This window comes from Octodon degus, unplaced genomic scaffold, assembly GCF_000260255.1.
Source record: "Octodon degus isolate 3935 unplaced genomic scaffold, OctDeg1.0 scaffold00261, whole genome shotgun sequence".
NCBI classification, from domain to species: Eukaryota; Metazoa; Chordata; class Mammalia; order Rodentia; family Octodontidae; genus Octodon; species Octodon degus.
The window spans coordinates 2096648-2110577 of NW_004524837.1; the positions used below are offsets into that span (position 1 = coordinate 2096648).

The 13930-nt window shown below is 48.5% G+C and overlaps 1 pseudogene; it reads right to left on the reverse strand.

Annotated features, from left to right (window-relative positions):
- Window positions 1-487: 487 nt before the first annotated feature.
- On the reverse strand, window positions 488-2007 carry LOC101587167 (annotated as a pseudogene).
- Between the last annotated feature and the right edge of the window lie 11923 nt (window positions 2008-13930).

A 13930-nucleotide genomic window follows, 5' to 3' on the forward strand; every position in this document is an offset into this window, starting at 1 on the left:
TAGCCTACCAACCTTCACCTGTAGAACTGCGAAGACAAGGTGGTATGAGCTGCTTAGCTCATTCGGGGCCAGTGTGAAGGTGTGAGAAAAGAACCAACCTAAAACAGGCAGATGTTACTGTAGAAGCCCAAAGGACAGGGGGCCCTGAAGATGCAGCCACCACCCCTCCCAGAACACTTAACACTAAACAGGCCCTCAGCACGTCAGGATTTCATCTTCTGGCTGCATTGCTTCCATCCAGATCTAAACCCTTTATGACTTAAAACTAAGACTTGGGGAGGGGTGGGGAGCGTGATCGCTGCTAGAAAATTCCCCCAGCATAGCTGCCCTGCACTCAAGGGCCCTGGCTCCTCTCTAGTCCCTGGGGACATTTATATTTAATATATTTTAATATAAATATGCAGAGAAATAGAAAATAGAAAATCTGTGGGGTTAGAGGGAAAAAAAGTAGGGAACATGGCAAGAAGCCTAAGCTGGAGAGGGCTGCTTAGGCCAACTCGACCTCCTCTTTGGCCCCTTTGGCTTGTGGCTTCTCCTCCTTGGTCTTCTTCTCTTCTGTCTCCTCTTTCTTCTCTTCTGGTTCTTTCTCTTTCTCATCTCCTATTTTGACTCTTTTGGTTTTCTTGAAGTTGGAAGAGTTCTTGCAGCCACCTTCACCCTCCTCATCTGAGTCAGAGAACTCTCCCTCACAGGCAATGCGCTTGTCAGAGGAACAGATTGAGATACGCTTGTCAGGGTGTTCTTCATCCTCATCACCACTCTCCTCAGGAATGGCGTCCTCAGGAATCATCTGCATTTGGACCCCAGGTGCATGAGGCAGCATTCTCAGGTTCTCAGAGAGCCGCTGTTTGATCTTGTCCAAGTACTCATTAGTGTTCTGGTTAGTCATATTGGAAGGACTGATGTGAAGCTTGAGATCTGATCCAAAGTATTGGAAGTAGTCATTGTATGGGAGTTCACTAGGGATCTCTGCGTCTAGGGCCACAGTTGTGTCATATGTCCAGCACCAGGCAACTTTACAAATGGTATGACCACCTCCTCCCAGCAGCAGCATAGGCAGGTTGAAGCTCTTGACAAATTCCACACACTTTGAATGCCCTTTGTTGGTTAGATTGAAGCAACCCAGCCGATTCCCAGAGAAGGAGTCTGAGCCACACTGTAACACCACCCTACTAGGCTGGAACAGCTCCATTTCTTTGTTGCTGTTTTTATTTTATCAAATTTATTCAACTTTTCCTTGTATGATATATCTTATCTCCATTTCTTTGGACATGACTGGCTTGAAAATGGCCTCATAGGATTCATCATCAATCCCATCTTGGAGTGGGTAGTTAACAGCATAATACTCGCCTGTGCCAGCCCCACTATCCCATAGATCCCCAGTACTTCCTGGGAAGTACTCTGTCATATTTATGAAAGAACACAGTCAGGACCTGGTTTGTGGTATAGAAGGCCTCTTCCATGCCATCACCATGGTGAATATCAATGTCAATATGCAGCACTCTCTGGTGATACTTTAGCACTTCCAGGATGGCCAAGATGATATCATTGGTGTAACAGAAGCCAGATGCCTCGGACTTCTTTGCATGGTGCAGGCCCCCAGCACAATTCACAGCGATGTCTGTCTGCTGCTTATTAAGTTTCACAGCACTTGCTACAGAGCCACCAATGGACAACTGACAGAACTCAAACAAGCCATCAAATACTGGACAGTTCTCACCAACATTGAATCTCTGCATCTGCTTGCTGTACTCGGACATGTTATCTGGATGGATGGAGCCAAGAACTTAGTGTAGTCATTGCTGTGGTACTTGGTCATCTCTCAGCTTTGGTCTTCTTAGGGCAATAGATTTCCATCTTCCAGTAGAGGCCATAGTTGAGCAGTAGACTGTGAGTCATGCAGATTCAGTGAGGCTTCGTTGGATGGCTTTGTCCATAGCAATAATTTCCAATACCCCCGTCATAGTAGTAACAGACTTTCCTCCTGGTGCCCTGAGTCTGCGCCATCTTGCTGCCCCACAAACATTTAAAATAATAGCACATGCTCCAAGAGTCACTGTAAAGATTCATTAATGAACTCTGCATGTTTTGTAAATCAGATCCCAAATGTCAATCCACCATGGTGGACACTGACCCTAAGCTACCAAACTGACTGGAACAAGTGTTAGTGAAACATCAGATCAACAGCAGCTCCTTGTCCTTTGTTCGCTCTGGTCGATGACTTCGGAACTCTGACTTCTGCACATCCATTGCCTAGAAAGACAGAATTCAGACTTGCTATTCATAAATTCTCTTACAAGGCAGATTCAACTGGGATAACTGCCTTGTTCTTTTAGTTCCAAATTAGAAAATGCTCTCAAAATATGTCACTGCTGCAGGGAGACACATAGGTCCTTCTCCATTCCACTGAGGATGCTTGCAAGACACTCAGGGCCCATGTGACATTCCTGAAACTCACCTGTGCCTTTAGTGTTACTAGAAGGTCAGCGGCACTGTCTGAAGATGCTTACAGTCTTATAAGCCAATTTCCAATAGAGGACAAAATGTATTTAAGCTCCAGGATGGTTTTATGGTCTCAGAAATCCTAGGAGAGGGGGCCTGCCCCTTTGCTCAGCTCTTTAAGTGCCTGCTTCAACAAAGCAGTCAGGCTCAGGTTGCTGTGGTTCGATCCCCAGAAATTCTAGGAGGCAGGAAGTATTGGGACAATACTCTCATCTTCCAAATGAGGAAAGAGAGGCTCTGAGAAGCTGAATGGTCTTCTCGTGCTTGCACAGCTGGAGGCAGTGAAGTCATGCCAAAGCCCAGTGAACTTTGCCCCAGTGCAGGCACAGTGACTTGCCAAGGGAAGGGAGTCTTGAGGAGGGAGCTATCTACACTCAAAAGCTGCTTTCTGCCTGGTCATGGAAGAAACAAATGGAGAAAGGGCCAGCCAGATAGTTCAGCAGATTAAAGCACCTGCTTACACAGACACAGAGACCAGGGTTTAATACCCGGCATGCCATGCTGGCCCCACCCCTGGGGCATGCTGAGATGGCAATGGAGACTGGACGTGGTGGTGCGTGCCTGTAATCTCAGTGCTTGGGAAGCTGAAACTAGGAGAATCACTACTAATCTGGTCTGTGTAGTGAGATCCTTTAGAACCTGTGCTAAATATATTTTTAAGAAATGACAAGAAAGAAAAGAAAAGAAAAGAAAAGAAAAGAAAAGAAAGAAAAGAAAAGAAAAGAAAAGAAAAGAAAAGAAAAGCAAAGCAACAAGGGGAAAGACTAGGAGCTGGAGCAGAGTAGGGTGTGCTGAGGGGCAGGAGCAAGCATCCTTTCCCCCAGGCCTCCATCAGGCATCACCTGCGTGGTTTTCCTGCTCTGCATGCAGCTCTTCCCTTCTAGAGCAGCTCCAGGGCACTGTTGACTTTTTAGGAAGTTTCCAGACTAACGGAAAGAAATGTGTGAGGTTAAAGGTGTTAGACATCCTGGGTGTTAACTGCGTTTACCCCCGCGAGCACAGAGCCAGCAACACTGGCTTCACTATACAACAGCTCTCAAGTGAATCTCGTTCAGATTTTCAAATTCCTCTCAAGTCAATTTCTATGAGTCTTTAGATTTATTCTGATGGTGGGTGAGATTTGGGAGAGACCCACAGGGCAACTCCACATCACCTTATATGTGTCCCACAGCTGCCTCCCCACCTGAGACTTCCAATGCCAGTCAAAACCTTAATTCGACACCCCTGCTGTCTCTGCTTGTGGGCAGGCAAGTGGCTGAAACTCCTCCTTGCAGTTCTCATCCACAGGCACCAGGCTGACTTCCTGGCCCCTCTGTGACTCCAGTCTCAGAGCAGTGCCATTCTGAGTTCCCTGCCCCTTCGGTATGGCCCAGCTCATTGAAAATGCAGACCCAGGCTGCAGTACAGTCTGACTCTGACTGTGGGCTGAGGTCCAGGTGATTCCTGTGCACGCAGAGTTTAAGAGGCACTGTTCTAGACTCTTTAGCAATCAAAGTCCGGAGCCTTTCCGCACAAATACCAGGACCCTCACTGTCCCTGTTGAGCTCTCTGTGCCTTAGACCTCACCATTGCTGTTGCTTACAGCTCCGCTCTCCTCCTCCTCAGGTCTTTCTGCTTGCTTAGCATGCCTGGGCTATTCTCAGTAGGGACTTAAATTCCCACTCTTGCTCTGTGTCTCCTCTAGCCTGCAGGCCTTGAAGCGGGAACATTTTACTGTACTTCACAGCTTTAGATCTCTGCACCAAGGTGGCATACAGAACGTGAGCTCCTTTTGGGTGACGAGTAGAAAGACATTGCAGAAGGCACGAGCAGGGCCTTTCCACCAGAGCCCAGTGCTCTGTGCTGATACACAGGTATGACAGGATCACTCCATAAATTCAAGTAGTAGCTCAACTGTTTCCAAGTGAGGAAGTGAAAACAGATATGGAAAAGGTTACAAATTGTTGGGTGACTGGACTGGGAGATGTTATAGGAATTTAGATGCTAATTTAGATTTGCACCCTTCCCACCTCTTCAGCTCCAAGACTCTGCATTAGGCATTCTGAGATATTGAATAGCCTTTCCTTGGCTATTGCCACACCTGAATTCATTGTTTTGAAATATCAAACAACCTCTTGAGTAAAATTTACAACTCAAAACATGAGTATCAACTTTTCCTTGCTGCTGTAATGCGGAGCTGAGTGGCAGCCCAGAGGATGTACAAGTCAAAGAAAGAAGCAAAGCCTTGAGAGCACTTAGCAGGAGCCGAGGGGGTCCTGCTAAGACACAAGGGGGTCCTTGTGTCTTCACTCCTTCACCTTCACCTTCACATCAGGCTCTGCTAATCAGGCCTGAGCTGTGCATCTCACTGTCCCGCTGTCACAGAAGCCTGAATGCTTTCCACAGTCCTTCATCCGAGTGAGCTGTCTCACCTCAGCTCTTATGGACAAGCCCCAATCCTCATCCTCAGGGCCCCTCTGTGGTCTCCAGCATGCAACTTGGAGCTTGGCACCTGGGCCTTCTGCCCGAAGACTGTTCATCCGGCTCTACAAATGACTTCTTCACCATGGTGGGTTGAATTTGGTCTCAAGAGAGATGCATTAGTGTTCTGACTCCAGAACCTGTGCCTATGACCTTATTTAGAGGGAGGAGTTTTGCAGAAGTCCTCCAATAACAGTGAGGCCATCCTGGTGGCCCTCATTGTCTATAGTTGATGAGGTGCAAAGAAAAGCAGCTGATGCGACCCTATGGGAGGCTGCCACATGGAGACTGCGACTACCGTGTGGCAGCCACAAGCCAGTGAGTATCCAGGGCTTCCAAGCTGGAAGAAGCATGGAAAGGTCCTGTCCTGTAGCCTTTAGTGGCCATGCCCCTACCTTGGTATTGGCCTCTGGCCTCTACTACTATAGAGCATGGATTTCTATGGTGTTAAGGTTACTAGACTCAGCCAAGCATGGTGGTGCTTACCTGTCCAGCACTCCTGAGACTGACAAAAGAGGATCACCTTGAGTTTGAGATCAGCCTGGGCTGCATGGTGAGTTTAAGGCCAACCTTAACTACATAGTGAGACCCCATGTGAAAAACCCAGTAAATAAGTAGCTGGTTACTAGACTAAGCTATCTCAAGTGTGGTGAACTATTACCTTCTGAGAGCCCCCCATAATCTACCCAGTGCCCCTGCTGAATAGTCCCACGATGCTGACTACCTTGTTTGCAGTTGTCCCACCCAACATGCCCAGAAGGCCTGTCTCCCACCTCCCACCAGCTCTATAGCTGTGCAGGATCCCCCCACACCTCCACCAGAGCAGCACCTGGCACAGAGTGGGCACTGGATGCCTACATCCTGGGTGAAACTTGTGTTTCCCCAGTGATATCTCTGCAAAAATTTTTAAATTTTGCCTAATGTACTGACTAGGGTAAACACATAGGAACACACTGTACTTAGACACTGGCTCAAAGCAGGGCGTTCTTCCCAGGAAGAATTGCAGCAGTCTTTTGTTTGGGTGGGTCAGCAGTTGTTTATGTAGCCAGCGTCCTCCTCTGCTGCTCTGCTGTGTGTGTTGTTGTGCTGCTGCTGCTGCTGCTGCTGCTGCTGCCGCCGCTGCCAAAGCCCTCCATCCCCACGGCCCCTCCAGTGAGCTGCTAGGCCCCTCCCCTCTCCTCCCCCTTCCTTACTGACTCCTCTGCATGCTGCAGATACCTTTCGTGGTCCCACTCTCCATCCTGTCTGCATCTCTGGTTCAATCAGCCTCTTGCACGAAGGATCTCAGTTTGTTTCCTGGGCCAATACTACATTCAGCAGGGCACAGGGCTGCTGCCTCCTACCCACTCAGCAGGGCTGATCCTTGGGTCACAGTGTCCTTGCACCTGCCCTGCATGTGTGCGTGGTGTGTGTGTGTGTGTGTGTGTGTGTGTGTGTGTGTGTGGTGTGCATGTGGTTCTGTGCAAGGTGTATGCATATGTGTGTGGTACATATGGTGAATGTGCATCATATGCATACATATGTGCATGTGCAGTGTGCATGCGTGTTGGTGTGCATGTGTGTGTGCATTTGTAGCTGTGAGTCTCTGGTCAGATCATGAAGTCAGAAGTTGAGCCTTTGGCTCTTCCCTGCTTCTCACTCCTTGGTTCTCAACTGCACACCTGGCCAAGTGAGTTTACCCTATAGGCCTCCTGGCAGGGTGGCTCTGAGTGATAGGAGGATGCAGGGAGTGTCACCCTCTCTATTCTACCCAGAAATGGGCTGGAAAAAATTGGTTGATGACTTTTTTAGTCCATTGGGAGCTGAGCTTTCAGGCAACTAACTCTACTCTGAGTGCCTTCTCCCTTGTCCACCAGAGGGTACTCCTATTCATTCTTCAAAATCCCACTCAAAACCCTCAAGAGGTAATCTTTCCTTCCACAACGTGGCTCTCTACAGGCCCTTTGGCTAACAAGACCTCACTGTGTCCCATTTGGTCCATTTCTGCAGACTTGTCTTGCAAACCTATACTCAGCTCACTGCTACTTAGAGGAGATTCCAGGTGCCTACCTCATCCCTCCAAGCCTCAGCTTCCCCGCATGTGAAAGATAAACATGATTGCTACGTGAAATGTCACTCAGGATTGCACAGTGGCCTGCTCCGGACAGGAGCCAGCCTGGCACGGAAACAGGGACTGCAGCTGCTACCGTGTCTCTGCTAATAGGGCCACAGCTCCCAAACTCAAGGCATAGTGGTCTCTGGGTGACCACCATGTTAGCAGGGGGCAGCTCAGGACCTTCTCCAACTGGAGCAGGACCCAAGCAGTTGGCAGAGGTCATTAGTAGGGTGCCTGCCTCCTTGGAGCCAGGTGGCAGAGTCACACCAAATGAGGATTCACTGTATTGTGTCCCCCTGGGTGTGGACCCTGGCACCTTGCCTTTGGATGAGGGCCACCCAGCTCCCTGAGAGGCAGTCCCCACCTGTGTTAGGGCTTCCTCTGCCCTGGGGTAGGTTGTGTCCACACCCATCCACAGGTGGACTGCCAATGTGCTTCTGACTACAAAAGTCAGACACTGAAACAAACTTCTTAGGAGCTCAAAAGCATTAAAGAACTCTTTCAGACTGTGTCAGTGAGCATTTCTGTGCACTGCTGCCAGTCCTAGAATAAGAAGACCACCTTGGTCTGTGTCCACCCATGCCGTCACAGTCACCATCTGGACCAAAACCCTCTGTGCTCAGTCCAGTGCTAGTTCATGCAATCCATTCCCCTCATGCTATAAATCAGAAGTGGGCTTGCGCTGTGCTGTTCTATGACCATAGGAAGCCTTCTCGGGGCCTGACAGTGTCACTGTTGCTGGGTGGAACTGGGGTTACCCTGGAGAAAGGAGAGGGCCACCCCAGGCCCACCAGACACAAGGAAAGAGCCAAAGTTGGGCCATATCAGGAGTGTCTTTCCATGGGCCAGGCCTTCCTCACATCCTGTGTCCAAGAGGTTAGAAGCCCAGCCTCAGGGTGGGAAGGGGAGGCAAGTGCCACTGGTTTTACTAAGCGCCTACAGCTCAGGAACCTCCTGGTGTCCCACCAAGGGATAGTCATGTGACACCAAGTTGCATATGTCAGGCCACACCCCTCCTCTCTGCCCTGTCTTCTTATCCTAGGCCTTTAGGACTGACCATGGGCAGGTGTGCCTCTCCTCTCGTGGTGGACCCTGACTCACACTCACAGTAGCCTCACAGGGTCTCATCAGTGAGTTTTGAATGTATCTTCTTCTTGCCCAGGTGTCATTTTTAATCTTGTTATTTTGTAAATAATTGCAGATTCCCAGGAAGTTGCCCGATATGCAGAGGGTGCACCCAGGTGCCCTGGTGCAGTTTCACCCATGCGACATTTCCACGACTATGACATCACCCAGAGGAAACTGAGGTAGGTACAGCACTGGTTTGTCAACATTTCCCCAGTAATAGACACACTGTGTGTGTGTGTGTGTGTGTGTGTGTGTGTGTAGTTTTGTGCAGCTTTATCACATGTAGAGTTGTGTAGCCATCACATTGAGACACACAACTGCTCTGCCCACACGGGGCCCTTGCACTCCTCCTTCACAGGGATTCTCTTCCTTAGCCCTGGTAACCATGAATCTGTTCTCCACATTATGAGTTTGCTCTTTCAAGAATGCTAAATAAATGGGATCATACAGGATTAAAGCTTCTGTGAATTTTTTTTTCACTCGGCATAATAATTTTTTTTTTCTTTTTGGTACTGGAATCAAACTCTGGGCCTTTCCCTCTCCACGCAGGCGCTGTGCTGCTGAGCTACACCCTTGGCCCGTCATTCAGCATAATTCTTTAGCCCTCTTTCATGGCAAGCTTTTTTTTTTTTTTTTTGAACATAGTTTTCATTTCTGAAATAAATGCCCCAAAATTCAATTTTTGGGACACATATGAAGTTCCTGTCTAGTTCTTTAAAGAAATCACCAGACCATCTTCCAGAGCAACCATTGCTTTCTAATTCCCATTGGCAACGCACAGGGAGGTGACATCCCCACATCCTAACCGGAGCTTAACATTATCATTGTTTTCTTACTGTCCTAACTCTGATAAGTTTGTACTGCTGTTTCCTTATGGTTGTCATGCACTAACCTAATTTGCATTTTCAGTAAACTTTTCATGTGCTTGCTTAGCATCTGTACCTCTTTTCGGGAGAAATCTTACCCATCCATCTTGCCTATTTTCTAATCAGGTTCTCTATGCTGTGTGTGTGTATGTGTGTATGTGTGCATACTACTGACTTTTGAGAGTTCTATACATGCCTGCTGGATGTGGGATTGGTGGCCTTTCCACCTCATCCTGGTCTGCAGCTTACCTTCACACGAGTCTTCACAGGCTCTTTCACAAAATGAATTTTAAAAAATTTAATGCCATCTAATTTATCAATTTGTCTTTTTATAGCATGTTTGTGGTTTCCGTTCTAAAAGCTTGGGCTAGCCCAGGGTCCTGAAAGTTCTCTCTGTTTCATTATAAAAGTTTTGTAGCTTTACACTTAGCATTTATATCCATGTCCATTTTCAGTTTTTCTTCGCCTAAGACATGAAGTTTATGTTCAAGTTCATTTTCTCCCAAGTTCACTTTTATTCTAAAAGTTTTATAGGTTTACACTTAGCATTTACATCCACATCCATTTCCACTTTTGTTGTTGCTGTCTTTTAATTCACAGAGTTTATATCCAGGTTCATTTCACCCCCACAGCTGGCCAGTGGCTGGCTCTGTGTAAGGTGGTTTCCAAGTTCTCCGGTGCCCTGTGGCCAGTGCCACAGCACTTGATTACTAGAACCACATCATAACCTCTACCATCGGGACAATGTTTCTGCTTATTTCTCTTTTTAAAGATTTTTAACTCTTCTAGTTTTTTCACCTTTCTATATAATCTATAGACTGAATCATTAATGTCTACACAATGAATTTTCTAGGAATTGTGCTAACCCTATGAATCCCATTGAGAACCAATGTCCTTAACACAGTGACTCTTTCAGTCCATGGACATAGTCAGCCTCTCCAGTTTATTAGGCCTCCTTTGACTTTCATCAACATTTTGTAAGATTCACCGTATAGTTATTGTATATATTTGGATAAAATGTAAACTAAGTATACCTTTTTCAAGCAATTATACATGAAAAAATTCTATTTTCATGCTTTTTAAATTTTTATTAGTACCTACGTGCAGTATGTAATGGCTGTGTTCCCTGTAGGAAGCTGGTGCTTGTACCCAATGCGGCTCCACTGTTTCATTCCTTTCCCTGCCTTCCTCCATGATACATGCAAATGTGCTTGATTTTCCTGTGTTGGCTTTATAAACTGTAACTTTGCTGAATTCATTAACAAATCCCAGAACTTATTTTGTAGATCCCTTGGGATTTTTCTACTTAGACAATCATTTCACTTATAAATAAAGACAGTTTTATGGTTGTTTTGTTCACCCATATGCATTTCTCTTTTCTTTCTTTTCTTTTCTTTTTTTTTGTGGGGGGGCTTATTTCCCTCACTGTAACTTCCAGTAATGTACTGCATATCATAGCAAGGGAGATTCTGTCTTCTTCCCAGCCCCAAGGGAAGCAGTCAGATCTTCCCCATGAAACATGATGCTAATTATGGATTCCACACAATAATTTACACGCCATATTAGTTTTTCATAGTTGTAGCAAATTGCCACAGACTTAGTCGTTTAGTGTTGGTCTGAGGTGCAGCAGTGGGTTTGTGAGAATCTGGTACAGAATATTTGAAGTTAAGGCCTTAAAAACCTGCGGGGTAGGATCCACAGACACCCATGCAGCAGAAACTCGGCACCCTCCAAATGCTCCTTTCTGACTGACAATTGAACAGACTGACCAGATTAGGGAGGATAGGAGCCCCACCCTACTCCTGTGCTCCAGGTCCCCTGAGGTTCCGAAGTGTTCCACATGTCACACGCATTTGTGGTCAGAAGCCAGCAGGTCATCCTCTATGCAAATCGCATCTGTCTTTGTCCAACCTACTTGTCTCCAAACACAGACTGAGCAGGTGGCCCCATATCACCCTTCTCCCAGTGGCTTCTCAAACCCATTGTGAAACACAGGCCACAAGGACAGCTTGGCAGAATGGAAATAGTTTCATTGGCTCTTCCAGGATTGGTTCTTACAATTGGCCATGTTGCTCAATTGAGACACAGTCCTTGGCAGATCTGGTGGAGGATGAGCTGAGGCCCTGGTTCCTGGGCGGATCTCCCATGGAGGTGAGCATGTGGTGGGTCTGAGCCCCCAGCAGGGAGGTGAAAGTGGGGGTGATGTTACTGGGGGCTAAAACTCCAAGACCCACCCAGAAGTCTAAGGACTTTCCCAGTGTGAGAACTTCAGCCTAGTGAGACCAGAGGAACAGTTTGGTTCTTGTTTTTCTTCGCTTTTTCTTAAATGGAAAAACTATTGGTTTTCATTAGGAGCTTCATGGGTGTTGTTGGCAGGGCAGTCGTCATTGTGTAGGTCCATCCCTGTGTTGCTGGATGCTCAGTTTCCCTGGGGGCTGCCCACGCTTGTGTGTAGTCTTCAGAAAATGCAAAAAGCAAAGCACCCCCAGGAGTTTCCAAATCTCCTTACCCCACACAAACACACACACGCATTACCCACACGCTACACACGCCACACACTTGGTGTGCACGGGGAGCATTGCTATGCACATGTCTGAAGTGACCTCTAACATCATAGGAGCACTGGGCGCTGAGTCGGGGGTGGCTTCCTCCTACTGGGGTTTCCAGCGCTGCACACAGCGGTGCTGCAAGACACCAAATGCCAGAATTCAGGCTTCCCAATTTTCCTCTTCACATCTGCCTACAAGGTGAGGGTAGCTGCACAAGAAAGTGTCCCCAGCCTTTCAAGTCATTGCTTCCACCAAGCAAGAGGCCCTGTAGACATTCTTTTGCTCCTGGGCTGTTCTCCTTCTGTGGTTTAAGTAAGGACGATGCTACCCGCTTTCATCTTCTTTTCTTTAAAATTTATGTCTTTCTCACTGCCCACAATCCAGAAGTGTCCACAGGTAGGCAGAGTCCTTGGCAGAGACCCCGCTGTCACTCTCTGGTCCTGCCTGTCCTACTGAACTCCCAGTCTCTTGCTTGAAGCCACTAGCCAGCGGAAGAAGGTGTGTCTACCATTTGGTAACTGTTCCCACACTGGTGAGTATCACTGGACGTTTCGTTTGAGGGCTGTGTGTCCCAGATTGATGCTCAAGCTCCGTATCACTTTCAGCTTTCTACTGTTTCCTTGGAGATTGGTTAGAATGAGTCAGATTTTTATACGAGTAAGACACACAGGAAAGGCCCTTCCTGCCCAGCCACACATGCTGCCCCGTCCACAGCCTTGGCCTGCCTCTCCGCTCTCTTTGGCCTCATCTCTTGGCGTCTTCATAGCTCTCTGTGTCATTGATACTATTTTTTTAGCTGACCTTTTTGGCTGCCCCTCCTGGTTAGGACCCACTCAATGCTCTGTTCTTGGATGCAAAACACAAAATCCATGTCACTAATCTTTGTTTCCTCAGGGCCAAGTCCACTTTTCTGGTACACTGATTTGGACACATTATAGCACTCCAAGCAGCACCTCTACGTCTCTTGAGCTGCAGAGCCATCACGTGGCTCAGGCCCCACGAGACTGGGACCTATCCCAGGCCTGCTTAGGGCCCTGAAGTGGCCTCACCCCTTTAGGCAGCTTTTTTTTTTTTTTTCACTTTTTTGAAAGAGTTTATCCAACAGAGCTAGGGCGTGGAGAGGGGTGCTCTGCACTGACCCAGGCTCTAGTTTCCCTGCCTTTAGGAGGAGGGCAGCAGGGCCATGGTGGGTCTTGGGCACACAGTAAGTAGCAGAGTCCAGGACCAGCCAGACCACAGGATACTGTGGAGCAGAGAAGCAGGGACACTGTGCTGTGCTTGGGTCTTAGATAGTGAGGCATGGCTCTGCATAAGCACAGGGGGTTACAGTGGGTGACTGGGGGCTGCTTATCCCAGTGGCCTAAGGGCAAGAAGGCAAGCCAGGAGCAGGGGCTCAGGCAGGTGTTTAGAGTGGCCAGGACATTTGCTGAGGTCACAGATAAGAAGAGGCTGGGTGAACCAGGAGCACACCAAGATAGCATGGAGAGAGGAGAAAGGGAGCAAGTGGAGGCCTTGAGCTGGGGCCTCGGGGCTGGGCTCTGCTCAGACAGCCACTGGCACAACCCCGGCACCTCACTGACCAGGGCTGTCATGTGGCTGAGAGAGACGCCAGCCAGACAAGGTCGGCCCTTCTCCTATGCGATGTACAGGTCATGCCACAGACAATGGCATGGCTGTCCTCTCCTCACAGGAGGAAGTGAGCACTTGGGGACAGTTTTCCGGTCTGCCATCACTGAGCCACCTACATGTGCCAGGAGAGAAGTGGATTGTTGGGATGGGATCTGCAGCCCAACAGAGGAAACCAGTCCCACCCACGATTTCTGATTCCATGGAATTCTGAGGCCTGGAGGAGGCCCAGGAACATGCAGTTCTAGCAAATTCAAGGGGACACCAATGGGGCCAATACAGCTGAGGGTCACAGAAAAGGGGCACTCAGAGATGTGAGCTTCAGTAGGGAATGAGGCCCTAAGGGGCCAGGCACAGGCACTGACCTCCGGAGCACCATGAGGGAAGGCAGGGCTAACACAGAGCTATGTATTTTCCTGGTCCACACAGGATGACCAAAAAAACTCCTGTCAGCCCCAGCTGCCTAAAGGGGTGAGGCCACTTCAAGGCCCAAGCAGGCCTGGGATAGGTCCCGGTCTCATGGGGCCTGAGCCACGTGATGGCTCTGCAGCTCAAGAGGCATAGGGGGAGACCCAGTCCTAGCCCAGGTCCGGTGAGTGTGTGGAGAGCTTCCTGCTACCCTGCACCAGCGGGACCAGTCCCAGCCCAGGCGCAGTGTGGGCCAGACCCTCTCGACCCCCCGGGCCGCCCCCCACCACTCCGCC